Below are 6,000 nucleotides of genomic sequence, written 5' to 3' on the forward strand. Positions count from 1 at the left end.
ATTGGCATTGGTTTCCATCAGCCATGCCCTACTGAGGTGTCTAGACTGTAAACTGCAGCCACCATATAAGATATCTATATTTTTTACAATCTTTTTAGTAGCGTATCTGCACTAATATCTCTCTGACTGTCCTTACATAACTCCATATAACACGCCGCTTTAATTCCTCCAGTCCCTGAGCTGCATGTAACCTTCATGACGGTAATAATGACATTGTACCGCATAAGCAGGGGAGAAATGCATTAGTTTCACAATTCTCACGCTCGTCTGTACATTATCTGGATACCGATATTAGTCCATTTTGCCACGTTATAATAACCCAGCCCTGATTCGTCTCTCTCACTACAGAGGTCTGGCAGACGCAGAAAGCAGTTGTTTCCAGCCGGCTGAAAAGACTATTGATTTTGTCTCACTCTCTCGCTCTAATAGGAAACATTTCAAACACTTCAATAAATCCTGATTGTGGTATGGATGGATCTCCTGCCACTAGTCTGCACTGTACTGGCACTTGTCTAACATATGTATCAAGCAGAAAATATTAAGCTGGAAACCCATGGTCTTTGTGTAGATAGTTTGCGCCATTATTTATGTACAACCATTAATACAGAAGCATTAGCTACAGTAGAGCCCACCTGTGGTACCTTGGCATCTCTCATTGTCAGCTCTACATGTACATTGTTTTCCCTTACCATTTCCCTACATATGACATATGTTTAGACAATGTCCAAAAAAACTACCACATAGTGCCCAATTTTCTGCAACGTGCAGTAAGGTTCCCAATTACAAGTGCCAAATGTTGGCCAAATAACATTTCCTAAATAAAGCTCTACAGTACTGGCATCATTATACACTGCAAAAATAATATACAGCACCACATAGTGCTCAAATAATACCAACATATGGTAACCAAATTAAAGATGTGGTCACCTGCCAGCTTTTCTCCGCACAACCAGGAAGTACTCTGTGTCGGACTGTTCACACCGGTAAATAATTAGGAGAGGCAGTTTGCCTCTCAGTCATTGGCCAATGACTAGTTAAATAGTCCACTCACCAGCTGCCCATCCCCCCTGGACGAAGCTTTCCACAAGCTAATCGCACGTCGGGTGTGGTGGGTTCCTGGTCCTGTGCACTACTGGTAATGATATTCTCTATTACTACTGCCTGCTTAGTTGAGCTTGCATGTTCTGGCTAAATTATGACTTTAATCCTTTCTGGGTGTTATATTTGGACATCCAGGTATATATATATATATATATATATATATATATATATATATATATATATATAAACTAATGTAATGGCAGTGATATAAAATGTCAAATTAAAGCATTATACAATTAATATCAAGACTGATGTTCACAAGCTTAATACCGTCATATCGTCCTAAACGATACAGATACCAAATAGCCCATATATAAATTGACCTGTTATACGATATGTCTAAATAATCTCACTATGCAATTAATTTTAACATCATTGTCCACAAGCTTTATAAGTAAATACCGCCTTATAGTGTTCAAATAGTATCACCGTACACTGACAAAATCATAGCACCATATATAACCACCATACAGTGACCAAATAATAGCCACATATATAAACTAATATAATAACGGTGATGTAAAATGTCAGAATAATATCACTGTACCATTATAATTAAGTTTGGTGCTGGTCACAAACTTGCTAAGTAAATGCCACCATATAGCGGTGAAATAATACCACAATACAGTGACCAAATAACACATCCATATATTAAGTAATTGTATTAATTGTGTAAGGTTTTAGTTAGACATTTTATATAACAGTTATACGATTGGTGGGGGTGACAAACTTCAGGCATCCTCTTTATCAGAGATGGATTCATTTTTTGGGTTGTGTAGTCATAAACTAGAGCAAGACTATGGAAGGAAAGGAGAAGGGATGGTTGGAAACTTGAAAAAAAACACCAGAACACAGGCATGCTTACCTGTTCAAGGCCTCCAACAATTGCACTACCCAGGGTGCACCAGGCCCAAGTTTACTTGGGCCTGGTGCACCCTGGGTAGTGCAATTGTTGGAGGCCTTGAACAGGTAAGCATGCCTGTGTTCTGGTGTTTTTTTTGAGTTTAGTGGAGGTTTTCCTCCAATGGTGTTTTTTTATGGTTGGAAACTTGACCAAGTTAAACTCAACCTTCTCCTCGAAAGGACAAGGACTGATTTTGATTTTATTGGGGACCTATTATGGCAAGACCCAACTCAAGTAAGGAGGAAGAGGGGGATGTTTGCAAGAATTACCATGAGTACGTCTTCAAGAAGACTGAAGAAGACCCAAGTAGTGGGATAGATAGGACATTCTGGAGAAGTCATGGCCATCAAGACTTTGAACTGACCAGAAGAGAAGATGGTAATAACAATAAGCAAGCTATTATAGTACCATGGCTAAAGACCTGGCCTGGACAAGGGGGATTATTTACCAGACCCTTTTATCTCTTAGGTCCGTATCATACCTGCATAGGTCTGGATCATGTCATTGGATGAAGAGCAGGACACCAGTCTGACCAGACTCATCAGCTCATCTTTCCCTGGACACTATAATGGGACACATCATAGGACAGAACGCTTCTTCTGTTCCTACACCTGTGTTTAGTAGTCTTAGGTGATACGTAGATCTGAGGAGGGTAGAGCTTAACCCTTCACACTTTACCCAGTTTGGCATTTTCTTTTCCTGTCGTTGACCCTTTACTGTCTTACACCTTCAATATATGTTGGCCAAATGCTCATTTGGTCGTCGGCTAATCCTCAAGCTAATGTGTGTGGGCTTCTAAGGGTATGTGCACACGTCAGGATTTCTTGCAGAAATTTTCCTGACAAAAACCGGACATTTCTGCCAGAAATCCGCATGCATTTTTTTCGCGTTTTTCATGCGCTTTTGACGCGTTTTTTGTGTGTTTTTCCCAAATGCATAGAATAGCGGGAAAAACGCAGAAAATCCGCAAAATTAATGAACATGCTGCTTTTTTTACCGCGATGCGTTTTTTTCGCGGAAAAAGACGCATCAGGTGCACAAAACATGCAGAATGCATTCTAAATGATAGGATGCATAATGTATGCGTTTTTAATGGGTTTTTATAGCGTTTTTTATTGCAAAAAAAACGTGAAAAAACCTGAACGTGTGCACATACCCTAACTCTGCTGAAAACCTATTCTGTTTGTTTATGATGCATGTCCAAGAAGCTGAGATATGGGGAGTTGTTTGCCAGGATCTTCACACTCGGTTTGATTTTTTTTTGTGCCCTGGCAAAGTAGTGACTCCCAAAGGCAATGTTCCCCAACTTCAGTCCTCAAAAGCCACCAACAGATCCTATTTCATGGTCTGTTGTTGGTTGTTGAGGGCTCTCGTTGAGAAACATTACCCTAAGGTATAAGAGTTTTTGGGTTCTTTTACTTCTTAACACTACAGAATGAACATTTTGAGTCATGTAAGGAAATGAAGTTTCTACTGATTTTAATGTCCAGCAAATTCCTATATTTTTGTCCTTTCTGTCCCCAATATTTGGGGTGTAATTAAAGGAAATTTCCAACTATCTAGCTTGTTACCTGACAAGGGATATGTGATGTCATTCCAGCTTTTCACCTACTCTTAAGTTTCTGTCCAATTTTTTATTAATATTTTTTGGAATACTTGAAATGACCGATACACTTTTTCTCCAAGCCTTGCTGGGACTTATGGTGAGATGCCAGCTGATGAGACTGGTAGAGGACAAATTACATTCCCTTATGATGACAGTCGGCAAACACTTGTTGCAATCACATTGTCGGCTCTCTGCAACAAAGTATCCAAAATCTCTGCTACTAGGTATCATGATAGACTACCCAGTGCCATCCTTGGGGGGATTGTTGGAGCAGTCAGAAGAGGGGATTTGTTAATATTGTGTCTCACTGATATGTTACTCATTGCATCCTAAAGCTAAATGCTGAAATGACCAATCCATTGTGTGCCAACTAGTCTCATTTCTACAAGTGGCAGAACAGCTCCTCGTCATAAAAGCCACTGATAAGATTAGTAGAAGTTATAATTTAAGCAAACAGATTGTGGAAAAAACTCACAGACCCATAGAGCCAGGAAAGTAGTAGCACCTACTGGGTGCTAGGTGCCATGGATGAAGGGTGATGCCAACTAGTCACTCCGCTGTAGTCAGGGTATTCAGACAGACACAGGGCTAGGGCACCAGACTGCATCAATGCCCATGGTGTGGGAAAGTCTAAGAGCTACAATTGTAGCTGAATATATATATATATATATATATATATATATATATATATATATATATATATATATATTACACAAGTATGGTCTATTAAAATTGTTCATATATTCAATGTTGGCACACATCTTAGTTCACACAGAGTGCTGCGGTATATATATATACACACATATATATATATCTACATATATATACAATATACATACACACACGGTATATATATATATATATATATATATATATATATATATATATCGTATTGTAATATGGACATTACAGATATATAGGGTAATTTGCAGCAAGTGAACAGTCAGTAGGTCACTTACCTCTATAGGGTCATCTAAGGGTTCAAGAAGCCCAAGGGAATTGGCTTTGTTTTAGTCCATTATCCTGAAGTTTTCCACCTGCGGTAGATCCTTGCAGAAGGTTTCGGGATCTGGCAAGGAATCCTCCAATGCATTTAAGGGATCTGATGGGAGAGGAGCTCTCTTTTTGTACAGTGACTTCCCTCCAGCTGGTCACAGCTCTCCCAGTGCGTGTGCGCTCGGTCTGAAGCTCCCTCTACATCTGAGGTTGTATCCAGGAGTTAGAGGAGGACTCGCAGAATTCCTCCTGTTCACACACAGATGGAGCTCAAGCCATACAATAGCACTCAAGTCTATGGCAAGCCAGGAAGATGGAGACAGCAGTCTGTCTCTCCGCGAACACCGAACCCCCCCAGTTCTGCGTCACCACTGACAGCAGTCAATCATTGTGTATTAGTAGCAGAAATGTATGCCATCTTCTCATTCCTCTACACGGGGCTTGCAGAAATCTGCGCACATCCTGCAGAAACGACCCAATTCACATGCATGGACAAATTGGCCACATATGACCTCACCCTAGCTGTATCGATTAAGTGTAAGGTCGTGTCTAACCTATAGATGGTTGTCATTTTCTACAATTATCTATTTTACTCACTTATATAGTGCCATTAATTCCACAGCGCTTTACAGACATTATCATTCATCACTGTCCCTATTGGGGCTCACAATATGCTTTTGGTGTTTGGGAGGAAACCGGAGAACCCAGAGGAAAAACACCAAACACAGGGAGAAGATACAAACTCCTTGCAGATGTTGTCCTTGGTGGGATTTGAACCCAGGACCTCAGTTCTGCAAAGCAACAGTGCTAACCACTGAGCCACCATACAGTGCTAACCACTGAGCCACCATACAGTGCTAACCACTGAACCACCATACAGTGTTAAATACTGAGCCACCGTGCTGACAGTTTTATACAATATGTTGTAATATAACAGCGTTATCATGATCATAAACTGGCACATCAACCTACCTGAATTCTGGCAAATCTAAACAGTGAAAAGACAAATTAAGCTCTGCTACATCTATACATCTTCTTACAATCTATGGAAGCTTATAATTTTTCCTGTACCAATTTGCATCTATTTTCCTACAAGATTAAAAGTTGTTTTTCAGATAGGTGATAACTTACAGCAGTGGCAGAGCGTGAGTTTCCTGCTCCCGACACAAGGCACTTATTTTGCAACCCCCCAACTCGGACACCATTAGCGCTTCATGAGTCTCTTCCGCTAGTCATAGGTGTATAGAGGTGTATAGAGGCCCATTTCCAACAACAATCACTCCAGTGTTCTTATGGTATTTTGTGTTTGCTAACTGTGTAAGAAGGCTAATGGATAGTTAGAATACCCTTGTGCAAGTATGTTAACACAGCTGAAAACAGTTTGGCTGATTAG

General features: G+C 40.2%; 1 protein-coding gene across 1 annotated transcript in view; it reads right to left on the minus strand.

The window, feature by feature from the left end:
• The window catches only part of SSTR2 (somatostatin receptor 2), a 29,392-nt gene extending 24,513 nt beyond the window's left edge, over positions 1–4,879 (minus strand). Inside the window, exon 1 of the mRNA XM_077253428.1 lies at positions 4,571–4,879. The gene's annotated coding sequence lies outside the window, so the exon portion shown is untranslated. The remainder of the gene's footprint in view (positions 1–4,570) is intronic.
• Positions 4,880–6,000: the final 1,121 nt, after the last annotated feature.

The sequence above is a fragment of the Ranitomeya variabilis genome, chromosome 4, assembly GCF_051348905.1.
Source record: "Ranitomeya variabilis isolate aRanVar5 chromosome 4, aRanVar5.hap1, whole genome shotgun sequence".
NCBI lineage: Eukaryota > Metazoa > Chordata > Amphibia > Anura > Dendrobatidae > Ranitomeya > Ranitomeya variabilis.